The 25,782-nt window shown below is 38.1% G+C and overlaps 1 protein-coding gene across 6 annotated transcripts in view; it reads right to left on the minus strand.

Annotated features, from left to right (window-relative positions):
• SHANK2 (SH3 and multiple ankyrin repeat domains 2) overlaps nt 1-25,782 on the minus strand; it is a 364,128-nt gene that overhangs the window by 111,916 nt on the left and 226,430 nt on the right. The gene's annotated exons all lie outside the window — the stretch shown is intronic.

The raw sequence follows: 25,782 nt of genomic DNA on the forward strand, positions 1-25,782 counted from the left end.
GTTAAAAAAACAATGACTTCTGGTACTGTTTTAGCCAAGAGGGTGACCAAGAGCCAGTCGTTCCCTCCTAGCCCTAGGAAATGAACTGAAATGTTAATCCATTATAGGTGAGATCTGCATCTATCCTTTTGGTCTTCCAAAAGGCCTTGAAGACATGGCTGTGCCAACTAACCTGGGATCCCAATGGGGATGTGGCACTTTGGAGGTGGCTAACAGAATATATAATATTGGTAGTCCTCAACCTATATCCACAATTGAGCACAAAATGTATATTGTTAAATGAGAAATTTGCTAAGTGAATTTTGTCCCATTTTACGATTTTTCTTGCCACATTTGTCAAGTGACTCGCTGCAGTTGTTAAATTAGCAACATGGTTGTTAAGCAAACCTGGTTTCCCCCTTGACTTTGCTTGTCAGAAGGTTGCAAAAAGTAATCACATGACCCCAGGACACTGCAACCATCATAAACGTGAGTCAGTTGTCAAGCATGCAAATGTAAATCATGTGACCATGGGGATGCTGCAATGGTCGTAAGTGTGAAAAAATGGTCATAAGCCACTTTTTTCAGTGACATTGTAACTTTGAATGGTCACTAAGCCAATTGTACTTCATTTTCTTCCTGTGCATACTTTGCTCCCTCCTTCTCTATCCTGGTTAGTTTTATTTTAACTGAATTTTAAATTTATGATCTTTAGTTATTGCTTTTATGTTTTGTAGTTTTAATTATCTGCAAGCTGCATAGAGTCAGCTTTGCCAAGATGGGCAACATACAAGTTTAATATAGGATGGGGGTGGGGGTTGGGGGGTGGATGGATGGATGGATGGATGGATGGATGGATAGATAGATAGATAGACAGATGATAGATAGATAGATAGATAGATAGATAGATAGACAGATAATAGGTAGGTAGGTAGGTAGGTAGATAGGTAGGTAGGTAGGTAGGTAGACAGACAGACAGATAACTAATAATTCCAAATTAGAGATCAGGAAGTACAAAGTTATAAATTCAATGTTATTAAATACAGAATAATTGCAATTGAATAATTGTAATGCCTACGGTGCTTTTCAGCCTTTACCATAACATGGTAAATGCAGCACTGTGAGGTTGTTATTGTTGTTAATAAATTGTGGGAATTGAAGTCCATATATCTTAAAGTTCCTGAGGTTGAAAAACACTGATTAAAAGATGCCTCCAGTGTTTCTAGCCTGTAAAAACTTGAGTTAGGCTCATTCACATTAACAGATTAACAGAGTTGGAAGGGACCTTACAGGTCATCTAGTCCAACCCCCCACTCAAGCAGGAGACCCTGCACCATTTCTAACAAATGGCAGTCCAATCTTTTCTTGAAAGTCTCAAGTGATGAAGCTCCCACAACTTCCGAAGGCAAGCTGTTCCATTGGTTGATTGTTCTCACTGTCAGAAAGTTCCTCCTCATTTCTATTTGAATCTCTCCTTGGTCAGTTTCCATCCATTATTCCTTGTCTGGCGTTCAGGTGCTTTGGAAAAGAGCTTGACCCCCTTCTCTCTTTGGCAGCCCCTCAAGTATTGGAAGACGGCTATCATGTCTCCCCTGGTCCTTCTCTTCACTAGACTAGCCATGCCCAGTTCATGTAACCATTTTTCATATGTTTTAGTCTCCAGTTCCCTAATCATCCTGATTGCTCTCTGCACTTTTTCTGGAGTCTCAACATCTTTTTATAGTGTGATGACCAAAACTGGATGCAGTACTCTAAGTGTGGTTTTACTAGGGCTTTATAGAGTGGTATTAGTACCTCACTTTATCTTGATTGTATCCCTTTTTTGATTGTATCCCTCACTTAATCTTGATTGTATTCAATTCCTTAGCCTCCTAGAACAGATTTTGGGCAACAAAACTTCCTATCAGTGATCTGTAGCAACTTAGAATTTAGCAGCCATACTTCTTCGAAAAACCTCTTTGAGAGACCCCCTCATCTCTTTTACTTTTAATAAGTACTTTTAATAAGACAGTGTTCTGTGAAAGAGAGGACTGATGGTCATCTCAGGGACCCTATTTGTAACCTTTCCATTCTCAGAGGAAGAGAGTAATCACTCTCAATCTATACATGATGGAAAAAGGAATAATGTGTGATTAGAGAAGGCAGAATGAGTGGCCTGGAACTAAACTCTCAAATTCTTTGGCCTGCTGGGTTATCAAGTGGTAGCAATAGAGCATAAAGAACGTTGAGGTTTTTTATGTTCTACAACTATTCTATAAAATACAAAAAGAAATACATACCGGTAATTATTATTTTTTGGGAAACTAATAAATAAACATTAAGAAAAAATAAATCTTTTTCTAATGTCATTTATACTAGCTAGCATATTCATGTCAAAACAAAACAACAGACACTTTGTAACCTTTTTAAAAATCAATCCTAGTAGTTGAAAAATATTATCACTTAACAAATTTGAATTAATTTAGTTGTTTTGGCTGACTATTTGTTTTAACGCTGGATTGAACAACTGTTTACCAGGGAATACTCCATTGGATTTAATGAAATGTATTTCAAGGATCATGCAGTAAATGAGCTAGATTATGTCTAATATTTTTTTTTAAATTATAAATGTCTAGTACAAACATCTATATATTTACCATGAAATAAATTCTTTACATATGAGTTTTTATGAAAAATGCTGGGAGAATAATCATTTGATTATTTTTATTGAAGAGAAATTTATTAAATAAAAGTAACACACGTGAACTGTTAGAATTGTGTGTTTGATAAATATCAGTTATAACCAAATATTTCATTTCTGGATAAAATGCATGAGTTCGTACTGCTGACTAAGCTTCAAAAATTCATTGATAAAAATTCCAGTCGTGTTTCAGGATTTTTTTTAAAAAAAATTGCTTTACTATGAACAAATGTGACAAATATGTTCCTATTATTACTTCTGAATCAGTGTACTAGTGTGCTAAAGTGGGTAAGATGTTAGACTAGGATCAGGGAAACAAAGGTTTATGTCCATCCTTTAGCCACAGAAACTCATTAGATGGTTTTGAGTCAATCACTTTCTTAAACCTTCCTCACGGGTTTGTGGTGGAAAAGAAGTGAAGGAAGAATTATTATGTAGGTCACAAAAGAGTGCATACAGGATAGGGAGGGGAAGGAGGTTGTGGTGTATGGAATTAAACTTTGGCATCCCTCATAAATTTTTAGACACATTTTCTTAAATACCACGTTACTCAAAAATGTTTTCTTCCTTGTTTCACATATAATAAAATATTTTCTAACGCTGGATTTCTAAAGCACATGATTATCATAGCAAATAGAGATAGAATGAATCATAGTGCTACAGATTTTATCAGCATTCTTTGTTATTGTGCACACATAGATTTGCCCAAATCAAAAGCTAGTCTCTGCGCTAAGGATCATTCACCAGCTTCAATGTGATATAATAAATCCACCTATGTTTCTAGTGTTAGAGAAGGTTTTTTCCCTTTTGGGTAACAAAATGTTAATAAATGTTTCCTAGAAATAGTAGTCGCAATTGTGTACATGGGAAGGACATGGCAAACAGACAGAAAAACCACACTCTGTTTCTTTATTTATTTGACATAGATTCCTGTCCATCTTAAAAACACAACTCTGGCTGACTCTCAATAACACTGAAAACAAAAAGCACAATGAAACCAAATCTGGCAACTGATGCATCCAATGAAACCTTTCCCTACCAATATGATGATGAATATGCAAATGAAGGCAGAAAGGGCTTTGGGAGAAGGAATGTTCCAGTGGTTTCAATAGGATGATGTCTTGGAATAGTTCCAGATCTTTGGCACAAATTGACCATGTTGGCACAGATCACATATTAGCAATTCTTTTCTCACATAAAATGAATTCTTACATGACAAGAATCAATTGAGTAATAGCAAATTTGCATGAAGCCTAAAGTGAGGCAAACCTATATGTACTGAAGTATGAAACAGACTGTCATCGTTGTATTGCTATCTGGCTCTGTAAATCTTTACATGTTACGCTGGGCAGGCATAAAAACAGAAAAAGGACATGGAATATACAGATTCCATCATGTACTATACTTAACCTCTCAGCTTCAGTGTTTGATTCCCCATCATTACATAAGGAAATGTGAAATGTTTTTTATTTGCATTCAAAGAGGAAGGACACCCTTGGGATTAGGACTGCTGTAAAGCAATGCTCACAAACATATAGAGAATTCGACTTGCCATCATACAGTCCAAAGCATATTCCTCACCCCACCTGCACCTGACCAAGCAGGTTTATGTTCCTTAAACTCATGTACTATAAATTAAAAAACTTCAGCAATGTAAGGAGCAGAGTAGAAGGGAACCATTCCCACCCACCATCCACCCCATCCAAGACTGAGGGGATTCTTCAGATGCTCTGAAGAGCTTTGCTCAACATATTGTTAGGAGAAAAAAATCAGGTATAACTTTAAATAAACACTATTTAAAGACCAGTACTGCAAATGGAAAAGAAAAAAAAAAACACCATCCATCTGCTGATTATTTAAAAGGAGATAGATTCGTTTACCAGTTCAACCAATTTCTGGATTAAGATATGCAAGCAAGTAATTATAAGCTTGCTATTTTCAAAATAAATAGAGTTCTACCTTGTTCCCTTTTCAAAGTATTTTAGGTAAAATTTCAAGTTCAATGGCTACTCTTAAAAGCTGCAACAGCTGTCCTGTTTTTCCCCAATTCTCCTCCGCAAGCTTTACATCTCAGCTAGTGACACAGTGCAATGCTTGTTGCTAGGAGACTGTTACTCTGAGTTACTAAACTAGCAGTACGAAAGAGTGCTGCTAGCAGCAATAATTGTTATAGTCTATTACGCTCACATTCTGCTTGTTGTCCAGTCATTTGTCTTTTCACATATCCATTAAAAATGATATATGCATTTACCAATGACTAATTTAAAACATCCTTTGAAAAGGATTATATTATAGGAATAAGATTGGAAATGGCTTTTTATAGTTTATTCAAGTAGTTAAAGTGAAAGATTGATTTGTTTTTAAGAGTCAGCAGTTTATCTTGATCGTTATGAGTTAGTACTCAAAACATAGGCGGTCTATGCCTACATAACACTCTTCTTCCATCCTGAAATTTTCACCCTGAGGTAAAGGCCACAATATAGGATTTTAAATTAATGTACTTCATTCAGATACACCTGATCTTTCTGGAAGAATATACACAATCACTGGAAACACCATCATGTTTCAAAGTTAGCTCTGAGTCATATTTAAATATTCCTGCAAAACAGAATTTTCCATTTAAAATAGAGAAAGCAGAAATTGTTTTCAAATATTTCCCTCGAAGAAACTGCAATTTCAATTGTATCAAATTTCAATTGTTTTAAATTTAAGCATTTATACTGTAACAGATGCTCATTTGTAGTTTCCCACAATTTCAATAGCAACTGATTTTTTGATAAATTTACGAAGAAACAGCTTATATTCTCTCTTACTGGTGCCAGCTGAATTAATTTCACAAAAGAGATGTTTTGAATGATGTTTATATTAATTTGTGTTGATTTTTACTTATGTCCAGTGATTGCCACAAACAAAAAATAATATGCAAAACAACAATACAACACATTAGGATTCAAAAGATTTGTCCTTTCTTTCCAGAATTAAGAGTGCATCTATAGTAGGAAGCCTTTTGCTCCGATTCTCATCCATAAGCATCCTTGAATGCCCCCGAGTTGCCATTAGTGTGAATGAAAACCAAACAGATCCTGGGAACTCAGACAAGTTAGCGCCCTACTTAAAGACAAAACTGAGCCCCTAGTAAAGGAATGCTTGAGTCCAGGGACAGAAAAGCATAAAAAAGTTGCGATCCAGTTGCGTTCCTTTCTGGATCGGGATTCCTTACGCACAGTCACTCAGGCGCTCGTCACTTCCCGCCTGGACTATTGCAATGCTCTCTACATGGGGCTCCCCTTGAGGAGTACCCGGAGGCTCCAACTGGTGCAGAATACGGCTGTGCGGGGGATTAGGGGAGCGAGGGGTCGCTCCCATGTGACACCTCTCCTGCGTGAGCTGCATTGGCTTCCAGTGATCTTCCGGGTGCGCTTCAAGGTGTTGGTTACCACCTTTAAAGCGCTCCATGGCATAGGACCTGGGTATTTGTGGGACCGCCTTCTGCCGCCGATAGCCTCCCACCGACCAGTACGCTCCCACAGAAAGGGACACCTCAGGGTGCCGTCTGCCAGGCAATGTCGGCTGGCGACCCCCAGGGGGAGGGCCTTCTCTGTGGCAGCTCCCACCCTCTGGAATGATTTGCCCCCGGAGATAAGAAGGATATCGGATCTCCGGGTCTTTCGCTGTGCCCTGAAAACTTTTCTTTTCCATCAAGCAGGGCTGGCGTGAACCCCCTCCCCTTTTTTTAGGTTTTTAGTTGTTTAGCTTTTAATCTGTCAATGGGTTTTAATTCGAATTGTTTTATAATTGGGGCAAAGTATATAATTCTTTTAATAATTTTAAATTTTTGTATTGTTATGTGTTTTAGTTTTGGCTGTGCACCGCCCTGAGTCCACTAGGAGAAGGGTGGTATACAAATTGAATAAAATAAATAAATAAATAAATAAATAAATAAATAAATAAATAAATAAATAAATAAATAAATAAATAAGAGACCCAGAATAACTCTGCCTTAATTAGTATTAAGATAATTTCTTAAATCTGTAATGTATTAAACTAGGTATAAATTGTGCAATAGAATTATTTAGGTAGGCTGTTACATTGCATTACATTACCCGACTGGAATAAAAAAATCTTTTCAGAGAACCAGGTGGTTTCTGTTTCCTGAGTTTGTCAGCCTCACAAGATTTGATAGTTCAGGTTATGCTTTATTTTGTTCTAGGGAGTTTTGGTCATATTTCTGGGCAAGATTTGGAGTCAAAGACTATAGAAAGCATTCAGATGATACATGCCAACTCTCCAAGGTGTGCAAAACTACGATTTTATGGTATTTTGCAGGACTTGAGTTTGACTTATGGGTGAAGATGAGAATGTATATGTATATGTGTGTGTGTGTATGTATGTATGTATGTCTGTATGAATAAATGAATGAATGAATGAATGAAAGAAAGTGTATGCTATGTATACCATACCATATATACCATACATACTTACATGTGTGTGTGTGTGTGTACTATATATACTGTATATCCAGAAAAAAAACTATTTGAATATGACAGATAAACAGACAGAAACTTTATTTTAGTCATTGACCAATAAAAATACATTCAGCCAAACAAACAAACAAACTGAATACAGTCTCTTTCCTCTTCACATTTCAGAAGATCTTCAGCTTTTAAATACTGTTTCCACAATATGGAAAGTATTGCCTATTGTACAATTGTTTCCTTTAGTGACAAAATAAAAAAAATACATATTTTTAAACTAAAGTTATAAAAGATTCTGAGATGGTAAGTATCAAATATATGGCTATTGCTTTGCTATTGTAAAAATGCTGCATCATCAAGAGTTGACTATATTTGGGCTCATACAGGCCTTTGAAGACGTGGCTTTTCACCCTGGCCTTTTGCAAGGACAATTGACACCACTTTTTTTCCCTTTTCCTTGTTCCTATCCAGGTTTGTTTACTCTTTCATTTCTCTTCTTTTATTTTCCGTTGTTTTTATGTTTCCTGTATTGTTACTTGTTGTTAAATATTTTTAACAATTTGTAAACCACCCAGAATTGCTGGAGTTCAGGTAGCATATAAATTTAACTTAGTAGCAACAATGGTGCTATCAAAAACGGTGCTACTAAAAATTACCAGTTGCCTATAAGCAAGAACTGGTGGGATGACAAAATAGGCAAAGTAATAGAAAATAAAGAAGCTAAAGTGCTCTGGCATTTAGAAATAAAACAGACAAGTATATGCCACATAAAATCTCAGACTTAACATCTGTCGACAAAAAAGTCTGAATAGTGGACATTGCAGCACCTGGAGACAGCATCGTAGAAGAGAAAGAACTTGGAAAAAAACCACAAACACCTGCAAATAGAAGTAGAATGACTATGGCAAAGAAAGCAAATGTCATACCAATAATAATAGGTGCCTTCAATGCAATCCCAAAACAAATGGAACACCACATGAACACCACATGAAAACCACTGGCATTGACCACCAATCAATTGCAAAAGGCAGCTTTGTTTGGAACAGCTTACATACTGCAATGATATATTTAACACTATCAAATAATAATATCTGCCTATCCTGGTCCTTGGGAATGATTTGATAGGTGGAAAACTCAATCTAAACTTCTGGTTGACTGTGCAATGTACAATAATACAGGTAGTCCTCAATTTATGACCGCAACTGAGCTTCTATTGTTACGCAAAACAGTTATTAAGTGAGTTTTGCCCATTGTGCGACTTTTCTTGCCATAGCTGTTTAAGTGAATCACTACAGTTGTTAAGTTAGCAACATGGTTGTTAAATGGTTTCCCCATTTACTTTGCATGTCAGAAGGTCACAAATGGTGATCACATGACCATGGGACACTGCACTAGCCATAAATATGAGCCAGTTGTCAAGAGTCCAAATTTTGATCACGTCACCATGGGGATAATGCAATGGCCAAAATGTGAAAAACGATCATAAGTCAATTTTGAACAGTCATTAAATGAAAGGTTAAATAAATCAAGGTCTACCTTAATAACAATCGTTCCCCAGTGAGGCACTACCTTGAGTTGGTTGAGCTTTGCCAGAAATTCAACCATACTAGACAAGTCTCATCAGAGGAGCCAGGTGAAATGTGCCTTTCCCAAGAACAATAAGGTGAAGTGAAATTTAAAGAAACCCACATCGGATCTGGTCAACAAGAACATCAGGTCAGTTGCAAAAGTCACCTTTACTTGGAACAGCTTCCATGCTGTGACAATACCAACAACAACATTTGACTAACCTAAGTCCTTGGGAAGGATCTGATGGGTGGGTAAAAATCTTAAATTCAATCTAAATGCCTGGCTGACTGTACAACCAACCATAACAGTTGTATTATAAATGTTCTGCCCAAATCAACATAGAGAGTATCTTTTTGATTTGTGATAGGATACAGATGTAATAAATAATTTATAGCCCATTGAAGAAAATCACTATGTTGATCTACAAGAAAGCATTTGATAAAGAACCATGGCATTTTTCTTAGCAAACTAGTTAAACATGGGATTAATGATATTAGTTTAGTTTATTTGATTTGTATACCGCCCTACTCCCGAAGGACTCAGAGCGGTGAACAGCCAACAATAAAATACATAAATACACAAAATTTAAAAACCCGATAAAATCAAATTAAATTATTTGGCCCAGACAAATTAAAATACCCCAATAATTTAAAAACAGATTAAAATTTACATATTTAAAAAGGGAAGAGATTAGGCCAAGCCCGCTTGATGGAATAAAAAGGTCTTCACAGCACGGTGGAAGGAGCGCAGATCCTCCGTATCTCCGGGGGGAGCTCATTCCAGATGGTAGGTGCCCCCACAGAGAAGGCTCTCCCCCTAGGGGCCGCCAGTCGACACTGTTTGGCTGACGGCACCCGGAGAAGTCCCTCTCTATGAGAGCGTGCTGGCCGGTGGGAGGCTATTGGTGGTAGTAGGCGGTCCCGTAAATAACCAGGCCCTAAGCCATGGAGCGCTTTAAAGGTGGTAACCAAAACCTTGAAGTACACCCGGAAGACCACCGGGAGCCAGTGCAGCTCGCGCAGGAGAGGGGTTACATGGGAGCGCCATGTCGCTCCCATTACCACCCGTGCGGCCGCACTCTGCGCCAGTTGGAGCCTCCGGGTGCTCCTCAAGGGGAGCCCCATGTAGAGAGCATTACAATAGTCCAGGCGGGAGGTGACGAGGGCATGAGTGACTGTGCGTAACGAGTCCCGATCCAGAAAGGGACGCAACTGGCGAATCAGGCGGACCTGATAAAAAATCCTCCCGGTCACGGCCGTCAAGTGCTCTTCTAAAGACAGCCGTGAATCCAGGAGGACGCCCAAGTTGCGAGCCCTCTCCGTGGGGGCCAATGATATGACAATTAATATGATAAGCAACCATGATATTCAGTCCTGGGCCCTATGATTTTGTTAATGACTTATTTAAAGAGGTGGGCAGAATGCACATCAGATTTGGAGATGATACAAATTGGGTAGGTTGCTGAGAGAACTAAGTTTGAGAAAAAAGTTGAAAGCAACAGAATGAAATTTAACATTCTCCCCAAGATCTATAAACCCCTGCACTACACTACTATCCTTCAAAAAAACCAACAACCCTGAAAACCTGGTTCTTTCTTCAAACACTAAGCCAGAATATCATCCCATCTTATTTCTGAATTTGAGCAAATGCTACTAATAGTGACAGATTCTCCCACCAGTATGGGAAATGAGAGGGAGAGAAGGAGGGAGGGGGGAGGGGAGGGGAGTGGTGAGGAGGAGGGGGAGGAGGAGGAGAAGAAGAAGAAGAAGAAGAAGAAGAAGAAGAAGAAGAAGAAGAAGAAGAAGAAGAAGAAGAGGAGGAGGAGGAGGAGGAGGAGGAGGAGGAGGAGGAGGAGGAGGAGGAGGAGGAGGAGGAGGAGGAGGAGGAGGAGGAGGAGTTACAAGAAACATCAATAACTTCTGCTGGAAGAAGGAATTACTGAAAGTGAAACAAGAGAGAACGAATGTCAGACTGCCTCTCAATATGAAAAACAATCAAAAAAGCGGAACCCAAGATGATGTTAAAACACAATGCCAATAAATGAAGTAGTTGAAGCAGTAACAGCTTTTATTTCCCTATGCTCAAAAATTCATAGAGATAGTGACTGTGGCCATAAAGTAGACATATGTTACTTGAAAGACTACAGTAAATCTAAATAAAATATTAAAATGCAGAGACATCAGACAGACGAAGACATGTATTATTAAGGCCATGTTTTTGCAGCTGTAAACTATGTAAATTTTCACCAGAAAGGATGAACAAAGATAAGCATAAAGAAAAAATGATGGAAAAAAACTCTCCAATAGTCCTGTACATCACCTTCAATCCTTTAAAAATACAAGACCCTGTAGGAATATCTTTACAGTTTTGCAGTAGGTGCTGGTGATATGATCATGGAAATTGTCTTCACACAACACTGCATCCCTCGACCAAGAAATGGAGATGAGCACCATGCCCTAGAGTCAGACATGGCTGACAGGGAAACCTTGTTTGCTTGTTTTACAAATCAAGATTTAGAAATCTAGATCCAGCTACATTTCTTGTTCTCTGTGGTTTGAGTATCCAAGCCATATGGACACTGTCATCAGCAATCTACATGTTTTCACAAGCTTACCTCTAAACCAATAATTCCATGTGATTACATCTTGTCAGGTTGCAAGGGAAAGTCAGAGACCGATGGCAACAAGGTAGTCTCTTGTCTCAAACTCTATGCAACACAATTATGGATAGTTTGAGGGGAAAAATAAATTTCCATGTTGATATAACTTATAGGACTAAGTATTTGTACTTAGGACAAATATTGAGGGGTTGCATGTGAAGGAAAAATGCTTGCCAGGATATTCTGAAGAGAAGACTTTATCAAAGGTCCTGCCCCTCTTGCCACTCCAAAACCATTTCTGAATATTTTAGAAAAAATTCATAGTCCTATGATGAATAGAATATTTACTACCAAAATCTTGCAGGCGTATAAGAAAGAACAGAAAGGTCAATTTCACCTTCATCCACATGTGCAATGAGTCACTATTGTTCCAGCAGGACTAAACCCTCAACACAGATTTGAATTATAATATTTGCACTGCTTGCCTTCTATACCCAAAGCAATAATATTTTAGAACAGAATAACATGGACAATGAAAAATAGAATACTACCAGCAAAGAGCACATAACAAATTCAGTTCATGCAATATATTCCATTTGATTTACATAGAGCAATGGTAACAGCAGTTGGAACAAGAATTTGCATTGCTAAGCAACGTGGTCATAAAGCATGATGCCATGTGACTATGCTGCTTAGTGACATCAATTCCTACTGCCATCATTATTTATTTAATTTACTACACACACACACACACAAACACAAAAACACCAAGCAAAAAGAGTATAAATACATCCACCTCAATAAACATGTCTCCAGGTTTCTGGGGCCCCTAGGCCTGGTGGCATAATCAGGTTTTAAAGGATTTCAGGAAAATTAAGGGATAGGAGAAATTGAGCAAATCCCGCACACCATCATTAAGTGTGATGTGATGCAGTCTCCATTGCTGCTGGCTTTCCCATTGTCTTTGGAAGCTGGCAGTGAAGATCACAAAAGATGATCTGGGATTATCTGGGTGCAACCTTGTCATTGCGAACCAGGCACTAGGCATCTCGATCACGGGTGTCAAACTTGCTGCCCGTGGGCAGGATGTGTCATGTGCTGGCACGCCCACCCCCGTTTTAGCAAAGGGGGGAAAAGTCATGATACGACACGTGATGACAATGTGACAACTAGAGCTTGAAACCCAGATCTAGATTGTGACTACGTGAATGAATGCTGCAATGGTTGAAACTTTAAGAACTAGTCATCAATATCACTTCTTCAACAACATCTTAAATTTGAAAATCACTAAATGAGTTGGCATTAAGCAAGCACTATCTGTAAATGTTTTATTATGGTATTAAACCAACATATATACCTAAAACCCCTCATAATTCGTGTTGGGGTCACTTGTGGTGGCCCGAGCGCTCTGTCAATGAAAATGGGCTCCGGAGTTCCATTTTCGGCTGTGATGGCCTCCTGCAACCCTCTGCCAGGGAAAATGGAGCTCAGGAGAGCTGCACGCAGCCCTTGTGAGCTCCATTTTTGGCTGCGACGGCCTCCTGCAACCCTCTGCCAGTGAAAATGGCACTCCGGAGGGCAGAGGCACTGCAGGCAGATCTAAGAACCCACGGGCCAGATCTGGCCCCCAGGCCTTGAGTGTGACACCCCTATTCTAGATGAATCAGAAGAGTTATTGAACTGAATAATAATTACCACAACTGAATAGAAAACATGCATATTCAACAAATGCTTGTTTGCAGTGGATATTACTTGCTTAATTAAGACAGAGGTTTATCCTATGAGTCTTTGAATTCTACAGTTCTGAGAGTCCATGAATTTTTTCCTCATAATTATCAAATGTATGTCACTTTTCCTTTTAATCAGCTGAAGATGCCATTTAATATAATATGTGCTACTCCATCAAGATACTGCCTCTTAAATAATTCCGTTGGAATTAATGATGTTCATATTAATAAGCTTCAATATCACAATTGATTCACAGTAGGACTACAGGAAATTAATGACTCTTTAGTCTTTACTCTAACGGCTCTAAGGCTAAAAGCTATCAGAATTTAAATCAGACTTCCTCAATCCACTGACCTCCAGATACATCAAACTGGAAAAGACTGGACTAATGGATTTATGCACCACAAACCTTTTGGATCATGAAAAGCATATATCAGAACCAAGGAGAAAGCAAAAGAGATGAACATTATTTATGGGTGGAAGATTTTCTTGCCAATTGAAGCTTCTGTTGTATATTTCCCAGTGACGCTGAAATTATGAGGTTTAATATTTCTTTTTCTTTAGAAAGTAAGATGGAGCATGTTATGTCCTGGAAGGGACTAACAGACTAAGGTGAGATGGCTCTGAAGGCTAACAGATTTATTAGCTAACAGTAAAAGCTAACAGAACATGGCTAACATTTGACAGCTAACAGCGGCTGCGCAGCTCACAAAGACAGCAGCCCGCTGGCACTTTGACAGTTCTTTTATACTCCCTGCCGGCACCGTCTCAGCCAATCAGGAAGCGCCAAAGGCACTGCATCAGGCACGGACGGCAGGGCAAGCAGGACACAGCACTCCTCCATCATTAGATGGCGCACTTGTAGTCCTGCAGGTAGGCTGGGCGTTATCTGGTACTCCTGGATCTTCAAAGCCCTTTGATTGGAATTGGATTAGGTGGTTTCACCAAAGACGTCTCTAGGACGTCTTCGGCAGCTGCAGGCAATGTTGGAACACAGTCAAATTTGATTGGCAAGTCTTTTCTGTGTTTTGCTTTGTCGCCCGCGTCGATTCCTGGGTCTGTTTCAAAGTTGTCTCCTATAATAAAACTTTTGTCTGGAAGGCTGGTTTGCCTTTGGTGTTTGCAACTGTGTCTTGGATCCCCAACGACCCCATAACTGGTCAATGTGGCACCGCCACATTCACCCATCCTCCAGTCTTAGTCTGTACTTAGCCTGTTATTTCTGTTATTTGCCCGGCTAGCCATAATGAATGGCTGGAATAATTCCTAGCATACACAAAGCCTCCTGTTTGGAATTCTCTCATCTTTATTGTGGAATCTCAAGGCTTTTCAGTGGAATAAGTGGGGTGTAATCTGTCTAAGTTTGTTTTTATTTTTCAGCCCATTAATAGTTCAGATGGACTTTGGTTGGATTCTGGACAAGGGGTGGCATGCTGCATAAGTAGGTATTTTTCTATCTTTGTGTGCCAGTCCCCTGGGCCCATTTTGGATAAAGCCTCCTTAACTGGCCTGACTGTTCTCTCTACCTGGACATTGCTTGACGGATGGAAAGGAGCAGTAAAGATGTGTCTGAGTATGTAATTTCTAAGTATATAATTTCTGAGGGGCAAGTAAACTTTTTGCTGTTTCAAATATCTCAGTTCCACAGAATGACAAAAAATAGGCTTTCTTCCTATCATTAGAGATGCCAATATATTCATTAGCTAATAAGAAGCATTCGAACTTTTCTAAGTAGGTGTCCCAGGACTCAGTCGCTGGATTGAAGGTGGCAAAAACGGGCAGGGCTGTCATTTTCCTCAGATATGGGGTCTCTGTTGTTTTTGTAGTAGCGTCATGTGACTTATCGTCGCATGAAGTGGAGTGACAGTTCAGCTTAGTGACTCGCCGTATAGTTCATTCTCATTTAGTGCCTCAGTGTGTGGATCTGGAATCCCACCTTCATCGCCAGTTGTTATGTCCTGGAAGGGAGTAACAGACTAAAGCGAGATGGATCTGAAGGCTAACAGATTTATTAGCTAACAGTAACAGCTAACAGAACATGGCTAACATTTGACAGCTAACAGCGGCTGCTCGGCTCATAGAGACAGCAGTGTGCTGGCAGTTTGACAATTCTTTTACACTCCCCACTGGCAGAGTCTCAGCCAATCAGGAAGCACCGAAAGTGCTGCGTCAGGCATGGACCGCAGGGCAAGCAGGACGCATCAGAGCACAAGTATGCCAGGGATACCATGTTGGAGATCCAAGAATAGAGAAATGTTTAAGGAAGTCCTTTGTGAATGTGCTATGTCTTAATCCTTGAGTTCTTCCAAGTCAAAAAACACTTTCCAAATACTTTTAGATTACAGTAGACAACTAGCTTTCAACTAATAAGTAAGTACATTGATTTAAATAGAGACGCAAATGTTTATTGAAGTATTATGATGAAACTAAGCAGTAAGTTAGAAAAAGCTGTTTACAATAAAATGAAATTAACAAGATTCCAGACCTCTAAAAAATGCCCTAGTTGCAATGATGTAACTCTTCATCATTAACTCTTTCATCCTGAAAGGAAGCTTGTTGCTTTCACCAAAGTTGTTTGCAAGGTTTTGATCCAATTTCAAAAGAATTTAGCCATCAATACTTTTCTTCAAGGCAAAAATTAAATCAGTTTTAGACACAAAGGAGGGTCTAATACAGTAGGCTAACATTTAATGGCACCTAAGTGAATCTCTATATACTTTCCATCAGTAGAAGAGAATCACTGGATTCCGTCCCTAGACCATTTCCAGCTTTCCTCTTTCTGAAGCTCTTTGGCTTCAAAATGAAAACAAAGGAGGGCATAATCATTTGTGGTCACCAAGACAAATGTACAACTTGAGTGCCTTTTTTTTTTCTTTTGCAATTCTTCAGCCTTCACAGAGAATTGACACCAAAACAAGAGATGACTCAACCAATCTGAGCTAATTTGCTCTGAGAAACACGTCTGTATGTTTGTCTACAAAAAGTATTTTTCAAAGTGACAACTGTTGAGCTACCTACTGTTCTGTATTTGTAATCTTTAAGATGGTGCAGACATCCAGTCATAATGGCTAGATACTGGGCACTAGGAGATAGGCCAAACCAGAAGCTCCCCGTGACAGTGTTCCCAGAGCCTGACAAAAGTATCAAGTGCTTCATTTCCTTAATGAGATTCACTTTCTGCAAATAGGGATTCCCATCCAACAAACCATACAACTACAATAAAAGGAGGCCAAGATCTCACACAATGGAAAATATAAAGGGAACAGAATTATTTGATCACCAAGAGGCAATTCAAGAGGTGATCAAATCTGTACCTCTGCCTAAAAGTCCCTCTAGTCTACACAAATCAAAGTTATATTAGAGATTTGATGCAGATTGTATTTACACTGCATCTATTATTTCAATCCAATTACAGTTGTTAGTCAACAAATTTTTAAATGTAGCAAGCTTCACATGAGTATTTTGTTTCATGGAAATCATGGTTATTCAAAAGGTATAAAGTCAATACATTTTTATGGATACATATTTGATTATGTTTGGGTTTTTTTAAATGTAAAATTACAAAATTAAACTGGGGACAGGAATGAGACCGGGGGAGAGAAAGAGAGATCAAAAATACCCCCAACATTTACAGTCTTTAGAAAATCAGCGAAGATGGTTTTCTTTAGGATGGCATTCAGGCAGGAAAAGAAATGTCAGCATTATGTTTTATTAATAATTCTTAATATTTTTCTTAGGAACTACTCTGTCCTGATCTGGTAGTTGATTTGGTTCCTGCCTAAGGTTATTAGAACAGGAGGCATAAATATGCATGTAAGCACATACGAAAAGATTAACAAGACAACAAAAAAGAACTAGGACGTTTATCTCCTCAACCAAAAAAACCTTCTACATTGCCTTCACTCGGTGTTTAGTAAGGCGCTTAATAGTGTTCATTCATTCCCACAGGCAGCTCCCTTGTTTCTGAGCTCAATTCAATTCAATCAAATGTCAAGATATAAAGATGAGAGAGAAAGTATCTCAGTACACATTTATTCTATAATCAGCAAACAGGCCCCCATCCTGAGTATCATGAGTACTTAATATTCATGGTCAAATTGGATGTAGGATTAAATGTGCCTTTGCTTTTCATGTGCATTAAAAAAAAGAAAGAAAGAAATAGCTGCTGGAGAGGAAAGGCTTATAATTATCAGCATTTCAAGAGAAAGAAGGACACTGAGAGGGATTTTCAAGAGCACTTTCTTCCCCTGCTGTAGTCCTAAGAAAAATTGCTCCTCAGAAACCTGCAATTTGCAGCAGGAGGAAATCCCTACCTCCAACAAATTCTAAGCAGTTGATTGCTTGAATGTTTCCAACTACTATATATCTGCATCTATACAGGTAAGCCTTTGACTTACAACAGTTCATTTAGTGACCGTTCAAAGTTACAAAATTGACTTAAAAACGTTTTTTAAGCTTACTGCAGTAAGTTTGAACAACTGTTGCTCCATCCGCATGGTCACAGGGTCCAAATTCAGCTGCTTGGCAACTGACTCATATTTATGTTGGTTGCAGTGTCCCAGGGTCATGTGATTATTTTTTGCGACCTTCTGACAAAGTCAATGGGGAAGCCAGATTCACTTAATAACTGTGCCACTAACTTAACAACTGCGGTGATTCACTTAACAACTGCAGCAAGAAAAGTCATAAAATGGGACAAAATTCACTTAACAAATGTCTCACTTAGCAACAGAAATGCTGGGCTCAATTGTGGTTATAAGTTGAGGACTACCTGTACTGTAAATGCATCTCATATATACAGATACAAATAGTAAATGGCAGCTGAAAAACTTAAAATATGCTTCAAAGCAATCACTTTAAAAAGTGACTTCTGGAATGACCTTCTTTAGTTTTGGTGAATTACCAAGCATACTACCTGAAAATACAAAAGCAGACTCTGTGTTGCCAGCTTCTTTCATAAATTACAAGAGTTCCCTTCATAAAATGGGGGCAGCAAGTTGGCATAGGCAAACATTTTTAAAGGACTTCAAATTTGGAATTTTTATTGATTTATAAATGTATTGTCAAAGACTGTATTAAAACGGAAAAAAGAAAATACATTTTTCTACAGCTAGAATAAAACAAAGGAATAAATGAGATAAAGTGACAAGTAAAAGGTTGAGGGTCTTTTGAATATAATTATGATATAATTGTGTGGGGCGCAATGACTCAGTGGTTAAAGACACTGAACTTCTCAGCTGGAAAGCTGACATCCCAGGTTTGAGACCAACTGCCACACGACAGGGTGAGCTCCCGTCCTTGTCCCAGCTCCTGCCCCCCTATCAATTCAAAAGCATGCTATAATGGTACCACTTTGGGGGGAAGGTAACAGCATTCTATGCAGAGGTGGGATTCACTTACCTTCCCTACTGGTTCGCAAATGTGAGCGCATGAGCCACCTCTGTGCATGTGCATGGCATTATGCACATTAGTTGCGCATTACATCCAGGTGGGTGGGTAGAGCCTCCCGTAGTCGCCGCTACCATTTGGCATGATATGGCGAGAACCAGCTGAATCCTACCACTGCTTCTATGCGCTGGCCACAGGACTACAGAAGTGTCCACGGACAACGCTGGTTCCCTCACCTAAGAAATGAAGATGAGCACCGCCCCCTGGACAAAGGAAACCTTTCACTTTTAATGACATAATTACAGATAGTATATAGCACTATTCCCCCCAAACAATCAGAGTCTTCTAGGTTAAACACACTGAAATCCCTTGGCTTCTGATACCAATTGCAGCACTGCAAAATTTACCAACATTTTAGAAACTTCAGTGGAGATGTTTGCTCATAAAAAGTGTGCATTTTGGACTCAGACCATATCCCAAAAAGAAGATAATACATCAGAACTGACATAAATAAATTATATATTTATTAGAGCAGAGCTGCCCACCATAGAAGTCAATGGGTGGGATTATATTAATTTGAAGTTATGCCTTTCAATCAATCTTGATTCCTGACGTTTTCCTGGACAAATTTTCTTGGTAAAACTGACAGAAGTGGTTTGTCATTCCCTTCTTTTCCTACAGATGAGAGTGTTCATCCCAAAGTCATTCAGCCAAATTTGAGCTTAAGATATGACTAGAACAGTTTCCGAAATCCCTAGCCTGGTGCCTTAACCCTAAACTAGACCTCATGTGTAGTTTAAGAAACATAGGTATATTTAACTTGTATATTTCTAGATAAGTACTGTCATAGTTTAAATTCTCTGTTCAGCCAGAGTCTTCGGAGAAAGGCGGCATTCAAGTTGAACAAATAAAATAAATAAAATAAAATAAAAAAATAAATGGAATTTGCATGAAGACCCAATTACACCTCATACAATGTAATGTTCATTTCTGCTTGTACACAATTCCAGAGTCAATCTTGAATCAGGTGATGCCAAAATCAAATAAATAATTTAGAGTATGACTTGGATGCTAAGCAATGAATGCAAAAAGTCCTAGTTTTGTATTTTCTTTGATTTTAGGAATTTATTATAGCTTGTGGTGCATGTGTAGCAGTTGCACATGCACAGTAGTAAAAATTTATTGCTGCAAATTCATCATATTTCTGTCTAAAAATAATAAAACTACGGGTACTTAATGGACCGCAGCTATAATTTTCTGCTACTTTTTACTATATTTAGCAAATTTGTCCACCTGTTAACGGTCTAGCTTTCCTGAGAGGCTAAGGACAAAAAATGAGAAACGTTCATCCAAATGAAGTCAATTTTCTGTCACTAGAAAATCTGCTTTTACTGTTTTAGCCATCATAGTGGTGTTCTGCATTTAATTGACAAGAAGCAGACAGGGTTGAGTCGAAGCTGGTTCCTCCCCATCCAAACCCTTACAGCCTTTAGGCACATGACCAACACTCCCACAGCATCTCCTGTATGACTAGGGGTGGGGATTTATAATTGGGTATCATCAGCAGATGATACCAACAGATGACTCACCCTGCAGTTTGATGTGAATGTTAAAAAGGAGAGATGAAAAGTCCTGAAGTAATCCACATTTCAGAAGCTTAGGGCTCAACCTCTTCTTTGCTAGCAACACTGATTGCAACAGCCACAGAGGAAGTAGAACCACTGCAATACAGTGACTCCCACTACCAATTATTGAGTGGGACCAGAAGAATACCATACTCCATAGTATTGAGAGCTGCTGAAAGGTTTAGGACTAGAATCCTGTTTCGGTACTGTCTTGTAGCCTGAAAAGGGTCTAGGCAACCCACTTTATCCAGGACTCTTTGTAGCTGTGTGCCAACCATCCTCGCAACAACCTTCACTAAAAAGGGAAGATTAAAGGATAGACAAAACTTGTCTAATACCGTGAGGTCCAAAGATGGCTTCTTGAGAAAGGGTGAACTACCACCTCCTTCAGAGCAGGCAGTATCACCTCCTCCATAAAGAGGTATTAATCAGTCTTGGATTCAACCATATGGTAGCTTCCTTGACCAACCAGTAGGGGCTTCGGTCCATAACATAGGTGGCTAAGCTCACAGCTCTATCCATATTCTTGAAAACAATTGGCTCAAACTCTTTCCAGATAACAAGGCTCAGGGGATCTGTCCAGCCAGAGTCCAACGTGAGCACAATGGAGTTATTTTATCTGACAGATGGTGTGAATATCCCTCACAGCAACCCTGCTAGGGCTTCCTCAGCTTCTCCCTACACAGAAGGAACCTGGTTACCCAATATAAGGAAACTGATCTGCTACTTGCAGATGCAATGAGGTCGGAGAAGTAATTACACTTCACCGCCCTTATCACCACAAGGTTAAGTCTTAGTATAGGCTTTTAACTATGCTATCTCTCTTTGTCTTTCTCCAGTGACACTCTTATGTCACTCCATCTTTCTGAGCCGCCTAGTAAACCATGAAGCTCTAGGAGTTCCATGCACACTGAGTCCACACAGATGTGATATGGTCCACATTCCATATCTGCGTATCTTCCAAGTTGAAACAAGAGCCTCTGCAGAACCGTGTAGTAGTTTTGAAGCCAAGCTGCCTCTGAAACCACTGGGTTCATCAAATGGCACAGTGGTTAAAGTGCAGTACTGCAGGCTACTTCTGTTGCCTGCTGGCTGCCTGCAATTTGGCAGTTCGAACCTCACCAGGCTCAAGGTTGACTCAGCTTTCCATCCTTCCGAGGTCAGTAAAGCGAGGAGTCAGATTGTTGGGGGCAATATGCTGACTCTGTAAACTGCTTAGGGAGGGCTGTAAAGGATTGTGAAGCAGTATATACTGTAAGTCTAAATGCTATTGCTATTGCTGTTGCCTGGGATGGGCTGATTAAATAGGGTCTACCTCCCTGTAATAGTGGGAGAACTCTAGGGCCAAAAGAGCATGGTCACAAAATCAAAGACTGTATATGTCCCATTCATTTTATTTTATTTTACCCAGTAAGCACAGTGGCAGAATATATTAACTGCTTGTTATGTAGTTTCTTTATTGTTTATTACTTTTTATTCTTCATTTCTTTGCAGTACAATGAGAAATGAAGGGACAAAGGGACATTTTAATCGCTTTTTCTCTCCCTCCCCAAAAGCCAATCACTTCTATACAAAAAATAAATGAGCAAAACTTCTCACACTTACAAAATAAATCCAGATAAGGTAAGAATTATTTTTAAGGATTTTTTTTTTAAAGTATATATAGCAGTTTGGCTCTCAGCACTAAATAGGCTAGTGTTGTCAGTAAGCCCTTTTTTTGAAAAAGCACACAATTCAAATTTCAGAAAAATCACAAAACCAGAATGCTAGCATGCATCTAAAGTAGCAGAATTGATACCCGAGAAAGAATAAATATGCTGAACCTATTCTAACAAATCATTTGTTAGATGATGGCTGACCCCGTAAAAATGGTCTACTAAAGAACAATACTTATAATTAATAGAACACATTCACTATAAATATATAGTCAGACAATGATTGCCACATTAAGCATGCAACAATCATTAAGCATGAACCAATGAGGACCCAGATTATGGGGGCAATAAACTGACTTTGTATAAATATACAAAAGTATGAAGGCTATTGCTTAACGCATTGTAAACCGCCCTGAATCTCCGGAGAAGGGCGGCATATAAATCAAATTTTTTTAAAAAAACAAAAACTAGTAAGATTGTCAGAAAGAAGCCACTTCGCTCAGCAAAGTCAGCTTCTTGTGCACACAAATAAATGATATGGTCACTGGCAAAGGCAGCTTTTTTAATAGACATGGTTTTATTAAAGGAGCTGTGGTAACACTAGGAGCTGTGGTGGCACAGTGGCTAGAATGCAGTACTGCAGGCTAACTCACTCTTCACTGCCAAGCGTTTGATTCTGATCGGTTTAAGGTTGACTCATCCTTCCACCCGTCCGAGGTCGGTAAAATGAGGAGCCAGATTCTTGAGGGCAATATGCTGACTCTGTAAACCGCTTAGAGAGGGTTGTAAAGCACTGTGAAGCAGTATATAAGTCTAAGTGCTATTGTTATTGCTAGAAGTGCCAGACATGTGAAACATCCTCCACAGAGAAGTTTAACGGGCATCTATCCTGTAAACTTTGCAATATCAACTGAAGACTCTCTTATCAAAGACTTACAGACTTTTAAAGTTTTCAATATGTTTTTAGTGCTGTTCTAATTTAATAGTTGAATACCAACATCTATGATTTATGTTTATACCTCATTGTTTTAACTTCATTTCTGAATCAGGAAATAAACTTTTGGAAGAATAATTTGAAATAAACCTTTTTAATGCATTTATAAAATTGTAAGTGGAAATTATTCTGTTTTTGTTTAAAATATATTTAAACAAAAGACGCAGGACAAGCATTAACAACCTGTATGAAATAACACAGTAACACATTATTAAAAAGTTTACTTTTCCTTTGCAATAATAGCACTCCAGCTATATCCCTGAGGTTGAGGACAAGCATATAATATTATAAATATCTGAATCACTGAGGATTTTCTATCACTTGGCAACAAGCATTAAGGCCAGTCATTGCCAAAATTATCATAATCCAATTTCACAGCAGTGAAAAGAACATGTGAACCTTACTTAGTGTTCTTACTGGAATTAATTGTTCTTCAGATGAAATATGTATGCAATTTTTTTTAAAATCCAAGCAACGTCCTCAAATATATACTAGCAGAAAAATTGTGAATTCAGAAAACTATTCCTCATTAACAAATGTATTTAAAATATAATGTTCATGATTCCTATATTATAATTTAGAATTAATATTGTGCAACATTAATGTGGTAATTAAAAGTGCAGGCAATTGATCATTCATCATGGGCATTATGTGGGACAGGCTTTGCTTACAAAATAGAGTGCCAGTTGTTGCTGTTGTTGTTTTTTCCACTGCCAAAGACAGACTGACTCAGCCAATTTTTCTTGGTATATTCTTATTTTAAAAATGGCTGAAGTGGCTAATCTTTGCAGAGTTCTCTTTTTCAGTAGGGTGAAAAATGGTAATATACAGACTTATTTTAAAATTTGGTTATGTTAGCAATCTTTAAAAATAACGGGGCTTAATAGAAAAACTGAACTGTGTACTAGACAAAAGTGTTAATATCTTGGGCTGCATCCAAAAGTAACCAGCTGGTGAAAGCTATATTTCTATCATACTTTGGAACAGATTCTCTTTTTCTTCAGAGATTTGCTGTAAAAGATTAGAGGGTCATCCAGAGCTGATAAGATGCAATGCAGTGGGGATTTGGGGGGTGAAGGGGAAGAGAAATATGAGGTCCTATTACATAAATAGAAATATACCTTCACCATGACCCTTAAAGATGATATCCAAAATAAACAAAATCTGACAAAACATTAAATTAATAGCATTTTTAAATGAAAAAAGGATTTCTTTGATAAAATGTTACAAAATTATGTGATATAGTATTCTGTGTTTGAGATCTAGGAACTAGTACTGTAAATCTGCACAGACAATAATATCTGAGAATGCTCCCTGACCATGCCTATGGTCATCTGGGACAGTTTCCATTTCTTTTTCTTTCCCAAATTATAATAATTTATTATTCTGACTACTGTACAATGCAGACATTCCATTTGAAAGGGAAACATAGATTTCCAAGTACTTAACAATTCTGTTCAAATTTATTTAGATGTTATTGTTTCTAATAAGTTTTAGTTCCAAAGAACATGCAAGCATTGCAACATTGTTCTCCAAGCATGCAATTTACTTGTTTACTTACTACATGTATACAAACTAAAGTGAAAAAAGTTTATATACAGTAATGTATTTCAAGACAGCTGCTGAAAGAAAAAACCATTCCCAAAAATATCTGTACAGCTGAAAAGACATATGGATCTGCATAACCAAAAGTTTGAATTAAGTTTCTAGAAAATCTCTTATCCTACAGAAAGCCCAATATGTTTTCATAAATCTTGTAAATTCTGAGTTTATCATTCTACATTTTACTGAACGCCAACCCTAGATAATTATTCCTCTATATCTTTTAGCAACCCAAGAGAGGTATCACTGCAATGCTGGCATACACTTACAGTTTGTGGCATTGGCCAGCATCCAAAACCACATTTAAGAACTTTCACAGTAGAAAGAGGTTTGGAGCTTGTGTTTCTTGAGCAGCAATCTACGCATTCCTCATAGTAAACTCATTCTGAAACCTCAGGGCATGCAAAAATATTTGCTCTTCACAGAACAAAATCTCAAAATCTTACAGGCCATGTCAGTTTTCAGGTCTAGCCTATTCATGTCTTTAAATTATGACCACCATACCACCTTTGCAGTATATTCTGTCATACACATGTGGTTAGTTACTGCATTATGAACAATGACTAAACATTAAAATGCCCTTGAAGTTGAAGTTTAAATTTTAATATCCATGCAATAATCTCCCAAATAAACTCTCTAAATAGCAAATTGACAACAGTATGAAAATCAACCTGCAAATTAATACTATGCAAAATATCTAAAGACAAATATTCAGAGATTATACAAACAGAAAGACCAAATGTCCAATGCATTTTATTCCAATACATACTGCTAAAATCAATATAACCAAGAAAACTTAATGTTAAGAAATCAGAAAGATCTCAGTTTTGTATTTCTGAAGTCTGGTTTACCACTGAGAGTATAGGCTAAAATGTACAGATATCTTAATCCAGGTGTCACATGCACAAATTTAAAAGAAACAAGTATCTTAAGTCTGGAAATTATATTTTAAAATAAACATTTGAAATCAGGTATCCAACAAAATTCATTTTTGTGAAACATGTTTATACATTTACTCCCAATACTCCTAATAATTTGATACACTTTTCTCTTTCAAGTGATTAAAAACCAATCAAACTCCAGGATATCTATCATTAAAATGAATATACAACGTTTTCCAATGATGCCAAGGGGGAAATATTGGCATCTCTTCTATCATAAAGATGGAATTACTACCTTTACACCAAATGGCTTTTACTTGCTGCTATGTATGTGAATGATAAATCTAATAATGAGAACTCATTTTTACACACAGTATTATACACAAGAATTAATTCATTTCTTCTTAAAATTAAATTTACCCAAAATAGAGAAAGAATTAATCTAACAGACACTCTCCTGGAGGCTTCTCACCTGTAAAACAATGTATTTTCTAGAACAGGGGTGTTCCTGAACCTTGACAACTTTAAGACTTGTGGACTTAAACTCCCAGAATCCCTCAGTCAGTTACAGGTCTTAAAGTTGTCAAGATTGCCAAGGTTGGACATA

This window comes from Pituophis catenifer, unplaced genomic scaffold, assembly GCF_029215685.1.
Source record: "Pituophis catenifer annectens isolate HBS135680 unplaced genomic scaffold, rPitCat1.0.hap2 SCAF_1, whole genome shotgun sequence".
Classification (NCBI taxonomy): Eukaryota; Metazoa; Chordata; class Lepidosauria; order Squamata; family Colubridae; genus Pituophis; species Pituophis catenifer.